This window comes from Cibotium barometz, chromosome 51 (genome assembly GCF_041138505.1).
Source record: "Cibotium barometz isolate CiBa-2024 chromosome 51, ASM4113850v1, whole genome shotgun sequence".
NCBI lineage: Eukaryota > Viridiplantae > Streptophyta > Polypodiopsida > Cyatheales > Cibotiaceae > Cibotium > Cibotium barometz.
Genome location: NC_141096.1, coordinates 25,558,769 through 25,573,746, shown reverse-complemented (window position 1 = coordinate 25,573,746; position 14,978 = coordinate 25,558,769).

The following is a 14,978-nucleotide window of genomic DNA, read 5'->3' as shown; positions in this document are numbered from 1 at the left end:
CATCAAAATTTGGTAGTTGAAGGATGGAGCCACCTTGAGTTTATCAAAACTTTGTTGGTGCTCCTTGGTCAAAACTATTTTTGTATTCTTTTTAGGTAGTTTGGTTAAAGGTATGGCTATCTTTGCATAATCCTAAATAAAGATACAGTACCACCTTGTAATCCCAAGAAATCCTCGAATCTCTTTGATGTTGGATGGTTGAGGCCATTCCACTGTATCTTGTACCTTTGCTGGATCTACTGAAATTCCATCCTTGGAGACAATAAATCCTAAATATTCAATTTTGTCTGTAAGGTACACTCACTCTTTTTAGCAAAGAGTTGGTGTTATCTTAGAATTTCTAGAACTTCTTTAACTCGGGCTTCATGCTCTTTCTCACCCTTAGAGTAGATCAGAATATCATCAAAGAACACCAAGACATGATTGTCAAGCTACTTCTTGAACATATCTTGCATGAGCTTGCTAAATGTTGTTAGGGCATTAGTCAACCCAAATGGCATCACGGTGTATTCGTAATGCCCATATCTGGATTTGAATGCTGTCTTTGGGATGTCTTCCTCCTTGACTAATCTAGTAGTACCCAGATTTTAAATCAACCTTTGTGAAGACTTGGGCTCCATGAAGTCAATCTAGAAATTCATCGATCCTAGGAATTGGATATTTATTCTTCATGGTGAGTTGATTTAGGCTCCTATAGTCAATGCATAACCTTAAGGTTCCATCCTTTTTCTTCTGAAATAGGACCGGGGCTCCCTAAGGCGATACACTCAGCCGAATGAATCCTTGTTCTAGCATCAGTCGAAGTTGTTCCTTGAGTTCTATTGATTTTGGGACTGACATTTTATATTCTCTTTTTGCCACCAATTAAGATCCATAAATAAGCTCAATCTCGTGGTCGATTTCCCTTTGTGGAGGCATCTGGGTAAGCTCCTCCAAAAAAAGATCTTTGTATTCCTGCAGCCAATTAGGTTCATTCCCTATAGCATTCTTCTCTAATTTGTTAAGATTTACTACAAACACTTTTTGATTTTTTCGGAGACCCTTTAGTAACTTGCTACCCTTTACTAGCTGTAAGTTGGGTCTACCAGTCCTCCCTCTGAAGCTATGACTTCTTTGTTTTTGGCATCCTTGAATGAGATTTCTCCAATATCTCACAATGGATAGCGGCCTTTTTTTCTTTTAGCCAATCCATGCCAAGAATACCATCATAAGTTCTCAGGGCCATCACATGGAAGTAGCAGTTGGTTGGTTTACTATTGAGATCAAACTCTAGATCCCCCATGGTGTGCTGAGAAATTACTTCCTTGCCACTAGCTAACTTAATGACCATTTTCCTGGATGGTTTTTGATTAAGACCTAACTATCTGATGCATTTTGGTGAAAGAAATGAATGAGTACTTCCAGAATCAATCAACAATTTAAAATGTTTACCATGATGAGATACTAGTGTCTAGATCACTGAAAATTATCGATTTTCACCTTGGTGCTCTATTCGCAGCATGAATTTAGGCTCTAACTTCCCCTTCATCTTCAAGGGTTTCTTCTTCACCTTGGATCATAGCAACTCTTCCTCTTCCATAACCTCGTCCATGATATCCGGGGCTTTGAACTCTGTTTCTTACTTGATTGGGTTGTTGAATGGAAGCAGTTCTTCCCCTAGGATTAACTAGAGGGTTCCTGGAAAAGTTTGGGGGAGGCAATTTTGAAAGGTTAAGAGACTTGGGTGGATGAGGGCATTCAGCATGGCAATGACCTAGTTGATTGGCAATTGTAGCATACTCCACTTTGCCATGCTAGGTCATTCTGTAGGGTCTCTGGGCAAGGCAAGATTGGGAATTGTAGCATACTCCACTTTGCCATGCTAGGTCATTCTGTAGGGTCTCTGGGCAAGGCAAGATTGGTCGTGAGTTTTGACCACTGATTGAACAATTAAAGAATAAACCAGAAGGTCTCCTTGAATTGGGTGATTCAGGGTAAGGTATCTTCCTAAAGTTGTTGCTATTTTTATCCTTTAGTTCTTCTTCTAAAGGTTTGGCTCAAAAAATTGCATCCTGAAGGCTGGTCGGCTGCATGGACTTTAGCCGATGGTTGAGGGGAGGGTTTAGACCTTGCACAAATCAACTAATGGATTAAGCCAAGGTCATAGTTGGAGCATACTTCTTGAGTTTAGAAAACTGGGAATAGTAGGCATCCATTGACAAATTCATTTGTGTCAAGCTATAGAACTCATTCATCTTTAGGGTTTCAAAGTCTGGGGAAGTACCTTTCCTTAATAGCTCCCTTGATTTGTTTCCAGGTGATAGTGCTTTCTTGGACATCCTTTTCCCTACACCACTCTTTCCACCATAGCTTAGCATCCCCAATTACTCGAAAACGGGCCAACATAGATTGGTTGGCTTCATTAGTACCAACAAGAGAGAAATAGTTGGTCATGGACTCTATCCATGCTTCTGCATCTTTAGCCACATCTTTTCCTTCTCTTGAGAAGGAAGAGGGTTGCATCTGCTTAAGCAAGAATTTCCTTTCAACTTTGTCATCTTGTTGGCGTGAAAAGAGAGAACACACTTTAATGCCAATTTAAGGAAGCCCAAAGAGGTGAATAAGATAATATTCACTTTTTATTACATTTTGTGAATAAGGTTACGTGTTGATTTATAATACTTTCTTGAAGATTGCTTATCCCTAGGACAAACTTAGGAGGTTGTTTATTAAGATCCAAGGCATAGATTTATGTGGAATCAGTGATCCATGAGAATCCTGTGAGAAATCTACCACAAAAATAAACTCTACTCCTAGGGATAAATTGAGTTATCAGATCATAGATATGTTGGGATGCATAACGAGGCTCCCCATTTTTAATGACAATTTGATCAAGGAAAATAGTCCCATAGAATACAAAGTATTTTAGTACTCTAAGCTTCTCTAAAATATGAAGGATGCATAACTCGGCATCCATAATTTTGAATCTATTAGCAAATATACATTCACGGGTTAGAGGGAAACTGTAGACAATTAATGCATCAGACAATTCTCTTTTCTTAATCAAAACCTCTAGGGTTGGTCCCAATTACATGATGGTGAGGTGGTGGAGGTCCCATTTTTACGATTACGGGGGAGGTGGGCTGGTCCTCCACTTCCTTGGGAAACATTCAGCTACCGTTATTTGAGGTTCAATGGTATCCTCGTCAAGTTAACTAGCCTTGGATGCCCACGTCTTTCACGTTCTTCACATCCACCACCACAAGCCATTGTTCTTTGTCGAGGTTGAGCCTTTGCTTGTTTTCAAGAAGTAATTCACACGGCTTGGGAGTCGACTAGAAATCCTCTCTTAATTTATAATATATTGAGAACCCCTTGGAGGTAACACTTCAAATCCCTCAGTTTAACCACTAGTCTTTAGGCATAAAATCAAGTTGTAGTTATTTTCATTATCATACTAGAGAAAAATGAAGAAATGGAGAAAGACCTTGAATGACCGAGAGGGAGAGATATGGTAGTAGGAAAACAAAAGAGGTGGAAGTAGTTGGAGAAGAAACCAAGAGAGGGAGAAAGATACTAAGATTAAGAGTTTCAGAGAGAGAAGGAAGTATGTGAGTGGTGAGGGGGTTCGCTAGCAAGAGAGTATAAGAGCAGTGGGGCGAGGACTGAGAGAGAGAGGGGGTGAGTGTACCTGGTGAGGATGGTGAGGGGCTACGTATGAATGAGCAAGAAGAGTGAGGGGGGCGGTTGACGAGTGAGTAGAAGGAGAGTGAGGGGGGCGGTTGACGAGTGAGTAGAAGGAGTGAAGAATTCGCTTAGCCAAAGGTGGCAAGGGGATTGGGGGTGTGGACTTCCTACTCAAGTGAGTTGGAGAGGGAGGTTACGTGGGGGTGACCAGAGAGGGGGTGAACTGAGAGGAGTTGGGGGCTGCAAGAAAGCCACATGATATGAAAAGATTTGCTATGACTATGACTATGCCTATGGTGGCTGACCTTGGCTGTAGAGGCACGAGAATGAGGGAACCCTGGCTATGGCAGTGGAAGAAACCAAGAATAGGCCAAAATGCAGAGGTGAGTGGCTACCTACGAAGAGAGGGTTCTGTCTCACTGAGACAAGAGGAGAGGGGGTGCATGCGAATGAACAACGAAGGGTGGCTGGACGAAAGAGTGGGGATGTATTAATTGCTAAACACAACAATGACAAGTGCCCCTCGAATGAAGGGAGAGGGGGCATTTATAGGGTATGAGGGCTAAGCGCGTAGGAGAAAACATCAACATCATCGCGCGCGAAAGATGATAATGCCAACTAGGTTGGTTGACGGTGAGGAGCTAAGAGGAAGAAGGCGACAGCAGTTTACGTATCAAATCATCCAATAGTCAGAAGAATATATCATGGCCCTCCATAGTGAGAGTCCCAACGAAGGAGTGATGGAACAAGACGAGTGGGTGGGGGCTGTGCTGAGAAGAAAAAATAAAATGGAGGGGAGGAGGGCCTGCATCAAGCGTCAAAGAGAGAGGAAAAATATAAATGGATGGGGGGGTGGTCAGCATTGCCACCACCTCCTTTAAAATAAATTTTATTTATTTAAAAAAACCCTTGTAAATTTTTAGTAGAATTTTACCAAAATCCTTGCCTTCAACATGAATCTAGGCCCCATAGAACAGTTGATGATGTACTATTACCATCGCCTCTGATGTCCACCCTTATTCATGCACCAAACCTTTGAAGAGATGGTAGACACATCCTTCTAGATGCCATATCCACATTTCAAGCACACATTCAAGAGACTCTAGAAATGCCAATATCATTACATGTTTAAATTGGGAGATTTGGCTTTCAAGCCATAGAAATATTTTAAGAATAAAATCTCCATCAAGTAGGGGGGATGTTAACCCCATTTCAGGTTACTAGGCGCTCTTTGCCTCACATGAGAGCATAAAATAAGTGTCATGAAATGGCACTATAAATGTTGTAATCTTTATGAGAATAGCTAGCCATGCCTATGCTCTCTAGTTAAGTTTAACGAGTTTTGAAGTGTGAATAAGGGCCAGCTGTATATAAGTGAAAAATGCAACCCCCCTTTATGCTAATTGACTCTCTAGTTCTTTTACTTTCTCTTGTGCTTATATGAGAGAGACAGTTGAGAGTAGAGATAAATGATTCTCAACACATGTTCCCCTTTTTTCTTTGTTATAGGGTTTATCCCAAAATAACTCAAGTCTCTCCCTAACAAGCCCTTTAAAGTTCTAGTTGATGAGGGTGGTATAATAAAATTCATAATTCCTTTTGTTATTGAATACCCATGATGCAAGAGTACACTTTCCTCCCTCTAATGCATCGATTCCTCAATAGAAGTTGTGTCTAATGATTCTTGGTGTCTTAGACCAACAACACTTCCTTGTGTATCACTTGAGTGATGCAATTCTATACAAGGTTTATAAGAGGATCTTGGATTGTCAATGCACTATTTTTTGGATGGTACCAAGATGGACATCGTTTCCAATGATTCTTCCTTATTGCAAGTGCATTAAATGGATTGGTTCAAAGTTGAACCTATCCTACTTAAAAAACTCAACCTTTTAGAGCCCTTAGAAGGTACTCTCGATTTCAAAAAATCAAAAACTTCAGGTGTTTGTAAGTTTTTATTTTCCTACAATCAATGAGTATATTAAAAGATTACCAAAACTCCAACTTGTGTTTCAATTATATCGAACCAAATGATTCTCCTATGACATATAAGATTAAAAATGTGTGGTCATTTCTAGCTTATTTCTTAAATGTATATGGTGTGAACTATACATTTACAAGACCTTACAACATACCAAATGAAATGTACTAGGTGTGTGGTCATTTCTAGCTTATTTCTTAAATGTATATGGTGTGAACTATACATTTACGAGACCTTACAACATACCAAATGAAATGTACTAGGTGTTTAACTAAATCATAAAATGTATGGAATAACTTTTACAATATACAATTAGAAACATATACATGCAAAACATATACATGCAAAACAAATTACCAATGCCTAGTCTAATTTTTTGACATACTACTCAATATGTGCAATGAAATTTTTAAAAATTACGATGCATCACTTAACTTGTACATGAATAAGAGTGATAACTCACCCATTACTTGATTTTGTTTTCCATGTGTCAAATTTCCATTTTACCATAAGAGATAAGATTATCACTATTTATCACGTACAATGTGATATTTATCACTTGTACATGGTAAGGGTGACAACTCACTGATTACTTGATTTTGTTTGTCATGTGTGAAAAATTTTCATTTAACCACACAAGAGATAAGATTATCACTATTTATAATGTAGTGTGATATGGTATAGTGTACATTATGATGTTGTATGCGTACATCTATAATTCTAGCATGTATATTTTGTATTTATTTTTTGGGTTTTAATGAATGTGACAAATTATGCACCCGATTATCACTATTTATCACGTACAATGTGATATTGAACATTGTACATTATGATATTGTATGCATACATCTATAGGTCTAATATGTATGTTTTGTATTTATTTTTTGGGCTTCATTGAATGTAACAATTATGCACCCAATTTTTCTACCAATAAGTATTATGTTTAATTTTTATGAAAAACTTGTTCCTTGATAAAAATTAAAAAAGTGAAGAAAGGAACATAAAGCAAGAAATTAAACATGAACATTCATTTACTTGGTTTCCCTATTGTTTCCAATGGTGTTCACCTTTTAATTCCAATGAAAATAACAAATAATAATAACTTTTCACTATGAAAAAACTCTTCTTTTCCCAATACACATACCACTATAACACCATGTTCAATAAACATAGGAAGAAAGACATATATCACATGTACTAAGTTAGCAAACAAGAAAAGAGAAGGCAAACAAGAGAAGGCAACCGACTGTTCCCTCAAGACATATATCACATGTACTAAGTTAGCAAACAAGAAAAGAGAAGGCAACCGACTGTTTCCTCAAGAACAGTGGCAGACGTTACTCCCTATGCAGTCTTAGCTAGAATTAGTGCATAACTATCATTAAGAACAAACAAGTAACCCACATTGAGCGATAATCCAAAGTGCTGCTTCCATTTGATCACTCTGTTTCCTCATTTGCTTTGTCAGTGTGTCACACACCGCTTACTCCACTACATGAGATGGCTCACTCTCTCACCTCACTCTCTCACATAAATGAATTGAGAAGATGAAAGGCACAACACATAATGGAAGGCTCTCTCAAGCTCAATCTCTGTCTCCAACATGAACAACTTTTGCTATTATGTGTAAGAGTGTCAAAAAGTCACTTGTATTACTTGTAAATTTGCATTAGGAGAGACATCCATTAAAAGACTTAAGAAGACTATGGTTTTATAACATTAGCCTTTACAGAATCCATAAATCAACAAGACAGACTCCATGAATCAACAAGACAAACTCTTAAATGATGGACTATGTCAACATTAGGATTTAATGGCATTAACAGTACCGTGGCAAGGTGGTTTCACCCATGGCAACCCCTCCTTGCAACTCATTACCAAAGTGGATATGGGTCCCCAACTACTAGAAACAAGGTGGTTTCAATCATGGCAATGTTGAGAAAACGTGGTGCTCATGCTAGATCAAGTGTGTGGAGAGGAGAGACTCAAAAATACAAGAACAATATCTTGCTTATTAAGCTGTTTATGCATACAACTAGGCCTTGTTCTCATACAAAATGCCTCATGGCCTCACCTTTAAATAGGTGAACAAGTGGACCTCAAGTCCATTCACACCCACACCCTTCTCTCACCCTTCTACATAACCTTAGTCTCTTAATACCCCCCCTCAATACCAACTATGAAAGAATGGAATGGGTGGTATTGGACATAGGATGCCTTTATAACATTAGGTGTACAAGGTTTTCAAATATAGGTGTGATTATCTAGGATTTACAAATGTGTTCCTAGAGCCTTAGAGGCTAATACATTGTTGCCATCTAAGTCTTTATTTGTTGTCGATGAAGATGTACACCTCAATGATGGTGCACCCCACTTTTTGTGTTTTCTTGGCTTCTTGTAGATGACATGCTTGAGACATACATGCCATTGCTTCCACCACATGCTTTCCACCTTGACCATTCTCACACAATGATCATGACAAGGCTGCCACCCTTGCTTAAGTGGTTTGCTTTTAGATGGTCCTCCAACATGCTTTATGCTTCCTTGAATAATATATCTCCTCCATGAGTAATGAGGTAGATTTAAATAGGGAAGGGAAAGGGAGGGTCTTACCACTTGCCTTATGCATTGGTCAAGGGCAGTGTCTACTCCACAATTACAACAACTTTGATGCATGTTAGTTATGATACCCATTAGGGTTTACAGGGTTAATGAGAGTGAGTAAGTGGTTGAGGTAAATGCTCAAACCAATAAGGTTGATCATCCTTGTCTCAAGAAGGAGAGGGCATGGCTCATAATGTTGCCAATGCCTCTTACAAATACAATGCCAAACGATGCTTACAATCATGACAACCAATAAGGTAGAGTATTTAGGGATTCTATGCTCAACCTTACAACTCATCTTATACGATAAAAATGCAGAATATGCAGCGGAATGACATGCCTTGGGCTTGGGAAACGAGAACATATGGCTTATTACATGCCTATGCCTCTTACAAACAAGGGCCTCAAGGATAATACACATAAACATTGAAGATGAGCACTTAATGTACATGTGCCCAACTTTAATAACACTCAAAAATCTGAGTTTTATGATAAAAAAACCAGAACTCTTCAACCTCTTTAGCTTATGAGATGAAGACAATTGGTTCATGGTTGCACCATTTCTTTTTGGAAGAAGCAGTTTGTCGATGAAGACTTGAATATGGCACTTATGGTGTGTGCCCGGCCTCCATGTTGATGAAGAAGAGCCTTCTTAATGTAAATGACCTCCTCCTTTGATGGTTAAGACCACCTTAGTGTTGAGCAACACTTTAGTTGATGATTAATATCACCATTAGTGTGTATAAAACACAATTAGTGTTAAAAAGCATATTTTTAGTATCAAATGACACTTATTTTGGTGATTAACTCACCATTAGTGTTTAATAACACTATTAGTGTTTAAGAACACTTTTCCTTTGCTGGATTAATAGAGTAATTCATGTTAAACAACACAATTAGTGCTTAGAAGCACACTTAATCACTTTAAAAGCTTAAAAATTGATGTTGATGTTGAAGCTTGACGGGCATGAGGTTATGGCTACCTCATGTGGATGAGAGCCACTTCAAAATCAAGATACAGATCAGCAATACTCATTCACACTCACACTTGAGTGATTAGAGGAAGGGAGTAGTTGATTAGAGCAAGAAAACCCAAAAAACAAGCTTTAATGGAGAGCTTGAGGGAAAGGAAGAACCACCGCCTGGTCTTTTGCTGATTTCTGGCATGTTCATGGTCGTTTTGAGCTCAGATTGCAGCTGTGGAGTCCTCATACATTGGGCTACCAAAGCCCTAAGACTACTTGCCTTATTGCGGTCTACAGCCAAGCAATGGCTGTATGACCAGCATAGCAGTAGGCGACGGCTTCAGACAGCAATGCCATGTCGAATGCAGGACTAATCACCCAATTGGCAGTACGATTAGATGCACGGCAGCTCCTCTACAACTTTCATGAAGAATTCGTGGAGAGATATGCCCTCTATAAGCTTGTGGAAGGTCTCCAATGGCTGGGGGTTGAGCTCCACACAAGAAAGATGAGCAAAAAATGGATATTTTTTACCTAATCTACACCACAAGTGGTTCAAATCACCTAAGCTCTGATACCATGTTGAGAAAACATGGTGCTCATGCTAGATCAAGTGTGTGGAAAGGAGAGACTCAAAAATACAAGAACAATATCTTGCTTATTAAGTTGTTTATGCATACAACTAGGCCTTGCTCTCATACAAAATGCCTCATGGCCTCACCTTTAAATAGGTGAACAAGTGGACCTCAAGTCCATTCACACTCACACCCTTCTCTCACCCTTCTACATAACCTTAGTCTCTTAATAGGCAACCCCTCCTTGCAACTCATTACCAAAGTAGATATGGGTCTCCAACCCCTAGGAGACCCCTAGCAACAAGATGGTTTCACCCATGGCAACCCCTCTTTGTAACTCATTATCAAAGTGGATATGGGTCCCCAACCCCTATGGAGGATCCTTTTTCTTGAGCAGCCCCAATACTAAAAGATATATTATAATTCTCATCAAGATCTCTACATCAACCCAATGTTTTTCCCCATTCCATGATGTAAAAGTTGAAAGCCATTTGTGGCTTTCAAGCAAGTCTTCAATTACCCCTTGCTCCCTACTCAGGTGGATGACCATTCATATTGGAAAAGGATATCATGGAGGCACTTGTCCACTTCATCAATGCATACTTTAATGTACTTGCCCTCATGGTTAGAGACTCCCCTTCTTAAGTGGTATCTTGTGGGTGCTAATGTGAGGGTCGATGCTAGGGAGGTCCTTGTAAGTCCATGTAAAATCTTATTGGTGTTGAGGGAAGAAAGATTTGACCTCCTCCAAGGTGGCTACATCCTACCATACTCATGCCACCACCAAAATTGGTCGGGGATCTTCCTCGATGCCTAGATTGAGCTCCTTAACCTCGTCTTGATAAGTGGTTAGAGAGAAAGGAACGGCCCATGCTACAACCTCATGAAGGGAAAGGGAGTAATGGGCTGACTGCATCTCAAGAGGGAAATTTTTGGTGATCTCTTCCAACCATGCCGAGGGAAACTCCTCCGCTAGGAGATCTTTGTCCTTGAACTTGCGATGTGCTTCTTGTCCCTCTCTTTGGCTATAGGGAGTAGGGGTTGATGAATCCACTTGGTCGATGGCCTCTTCAAGGTTTGAACATCAATTGAGTGTGATGGGAATCATTTCTACTAGTTCTTCTATCCAGGGGAGAGGGGAAGCCAATGTGCTTAGATATGAGGACTAGCCCACCATCAGAGTTTCTGCACCATCCACCAAATCCACTAGGTTTTATCCATTATTGGCCCTCTCTTAATAAGTGGGGAGCTTAGTGTTCTCCACCAAGTTGCATTCCATGCCAGTGGTTGGGGCTTTATTGATTTGCCACTATAGGGGCTGTGAAGTGCACTCTCTTTGTTGGTGGATCTCACCCCCACCACTATAAGTTGAGCTCCCACTTGAGCTTAGCCCAGAGTAGACCACTGTTACACAAGCCATGGGGGCTTAATTTGCACATTGAAGAGAGTTAACTCCACCTTTATTCCGGCAATCATTGCCTCCCATCCTTGGATGGGCGCATCATAAGGAGAGTCCACTCAGGAGGAGGAAGGTCCATCAATTGGTGGATGAGTGGGAATGTGCTTGGTACCTAACTCCATTGGTGTGGTTTGAATAAACTCCCTCATTGGTGGATGAGTGGGAACCTACTTGGTAATTGAATCCATTGGTGGGGTTTGAATAAACTCCCTCATTGTATATCTGTAAGATTTATTCAGCACTAAAGAGTTGATAGGATATCGAGCAGTTGGGATATTAAAAGGGGAAAGTTGAGCTCCCTTGAGATTGAGTCATGTGGTAGCCCACCAATGGAATGTCCCCTTTGGCTAAGATTGCCTCCACTAGATTGATTGGGGGTGGATTGCAAAGAACTAGCTTTGGGAAATCTCTATTGAAGTGGTCGTATGATTTGGTGCAGTGTAGGAAAGGAGTGTAGGAAAGGAGGAGACCCCTCTGGGGTAGAGAACACTAGCTTTGGCAGTGAGACCACTTTCACCATAACGGTAAAATGAGAGATTTGTGTGGAGGAGGACTGCCAAGTGACCCTTTTTATTATTGTAGTTATTCTTGGGTGGTCATCCTCCATATATACGGGGTGGATTTGGAGGAGGTTGAGGCAGTGTTGGCGGCAACATAAACCACTGGAGCTTGGTATGCTGCCAATGTGTTAGGGACCTTGGTAAGCTGGCACTTGGGGATAGGTGGTGTACTGGACTAGGGTGGCTCCTAGACCTTGGGGTTAAATGGTGTACTGGACTTGGGCTGCCATTGTATACTACACTTGCACCTAATGGGGGTAGGGGCTAGATCATAAGTCAAGTTTGTCACTTGAGGAGAGGTAGTGGAAACATGAGAGGATTGTTGAGGCATCGCTTGAGGTACCCCAAGTTGGGAGGGTATCGGTGCCGATGCATACTAGGCTACTTGTGGGAGAGAACAGTAGGTAAGAGAAGTTAGCGGTGGCGAGTGGGGGTAGTGGTGGCTAAGAAGTCTTATGCAATTTGAGTAGAAGGGGCAGGCATGCTCTACAACTATTGGTGAATTGACCTAATCCCCTTCAAGTAATAGAATTCTTTGTCCTCATGGCCCCCCTTCTAACAAAAGGAACAATATCTCATGGCCCCCCTTCTAACAAAAGGAACAATATCTCTTGGAGGGGCGCAATCACTTGGAAAATTAACTGAGTACACAGTGACATAGAGAACACTAAGATCTCAACTTGAATCCTTTAGCTTCAAATCTTTGATGTCCTTCCTAAGTGTTGTCACACCACCACATTCTCTTGTTGGGATATTTTGATGTCTTTGAGCTCCTTTGTTGGGTATGCACAGGATCGCAAACCATATAAACGTTACAATCCACATACTAGGCAAGTGCTTATGTCATGAGATGTGTTTGATGAGCTTGCTAGTTTGTACAAAGCAAAAGATAAGGATGCCAGTGATTCCAGTGATGATGATGTGCATGTGGACTTGCCACACAAGCAAGTTCTACTTCTATGTATGGGCCACAAGAGTCAAGTGGTAGAAGTGAACGTCCATGGTCAGCGGCGGGCGTTTGAGGCATGATGGTGCTAGTAGTAGTATTGTGGACAAAGGAAAGAAGAAAGTTGTAGGTATTGGCATTACAGGATATGAGTTATCTAGTTTTGAGAGTTTGGATGAGGAAGTTGGCATACTAGTCTTATGCACACCAGGTGCGAAGCAAGAGAGATATGTGCCTCCACATGCTAGAGTGACAGGTGTCTAGAGTGATCCACAGGTTTTAAGGAGATCACAGAGAGTCAGGTATCCAGTTGACAGGTTGACATACCACGGTTATGCTATGCACTATACATATATGGCTTCTTTGGTAAAGCATGTAGAACCTACATGCTATGCAGAAGCTATTGGAAAGCATGTATGGGAAAAGACAATGGATGAGGAGATGGACGCATTGGTTCATAAATGATACTTGGGATTTGGTTGCCTTACCACCACAAGGCAAGAATGTCATTGGCTGTAAATGGTTTATAAGGTGAAATGCAAGTCAGATGGTTTGATTGAGAATCATAAAGCATGGTTGGTTGATAAGGGTTATGCACAGACCTAAGGCTTGGATTATGATGAGACGTTTAGTCCAGTGAGCGAAGATGGGAACCGTGAGATTAGTTATTGCCATGGCTGCGGGAAATGGTTGGGAAATGCATCAAATGGATGTCAATAATGCATTTCTAAATGGTGATTTGTAAGAGGAAGTTTTTATGGCGCAGCCAAAGGGTTATATACACCCAAGGTACCCCACTCATGTATGCAGGTTGAAGAAAGCACTTTATGGGCTGAAACAAGCACCTCGTGCTTGGAGTGATAAGATAAGCCAATATCTTATCTCTATTGGTTTTCAGGTTTCTATGGCAGATTCTTCACTATATGTGAAGAAGACAAATCATGGGATTGTTGTGGTTGTTATCTATGTGGATGACTTGATTTTGACAGGTGATCATGCTAAAGATATTATGCATGTCAAGAAGGCATTGAGTGGGCAATTCGATATGAAAGACTTGGGTGATTTGAGGTATTTTCTTGGCATTGAAGTGGTCAAAGATCATGGAGGAATAAGGCTAGTCTAGCGCCAATATGCATTGGATATATTGGCTAGATATGGACTAAACCCATGAGTACACCCTTGGAGAAAAATGTGAAGTTGAGGGCTGATTTTGGTGAAGAGTTGGAAGATCCATCTATGTACAGGAAGATGGTTGGCATCCTCATTTACATGACTATTACATGGCCAGACTTGAGTTATGATGTTGGGCTTGTACGTCATGCAAACCCCTAGAAAGCCTCATTTGGATGCAGTGAGATGGATCATGCATTATGTAAAGACCACAACACATTATGACCTTCTTTATGAGCATGGTAAAGGCTTAGATGTATATGGCTACATAGATGCAAATTGGGCAAGTAGCTCTCATTGACAGTAGATCTGCTAGTGGTTATGCCTTTACAATTGGGAGTGTTGTGGTGAGTTGGAGTAGCAAGAAGCAAGCCACTGTTGCTTTATCCAGTGCAGAGGCTGAGTACAAAGGAGCAGCCATAGCTGCATGTGAAGGAGTATGGTTAAAGAAACTCCTGGTGGGGCTGATTTGGGTGAGCCCATTGAGGGCAAGGTTGTTATACATTGTGACAACATGAGCAACATACAATTGGCCAATAATCTAGTTTTTCATGCGCAGACCAAACATATAGAGGTCCACTATCACTTTGTCAGGGAGAAAGTGTTGGTGGATAGCACAGTGGATTTGAAGTATGTGAAGACTGAAGAGTAGGTTATCGACATATTTATGAAGCCACTTCGGAGAGAGAAGTTTGAGTACTTCTGTACCATGTTGGGAGTACATGCAATGAGCTTGAGGTTGAGTGTTGATAGCCTAAGCTCATCCTCTTCATCTATGGTTGTACATCATGAGTTTGAGAGGGGCTGTTGAGATTACAAGCTCGATGATAGCTAGAGCCAACCACGATATGTGCTAGCATGGTAGACAGTAACATGTGTGTGACAATAAATGGCCGCGTCTAGCTGGCTGTAGTGTGTGGACATTAGATAGGGTTATTTGGTGTGTGAACACAACACATGTAGGGTGTGGTGTGTAGTCCTCTTCTATTATGCATTGTGTGAGAGTGGATATGGCTTCCCTCTATGGTTAGGGTTACACTAATGGATTAGGG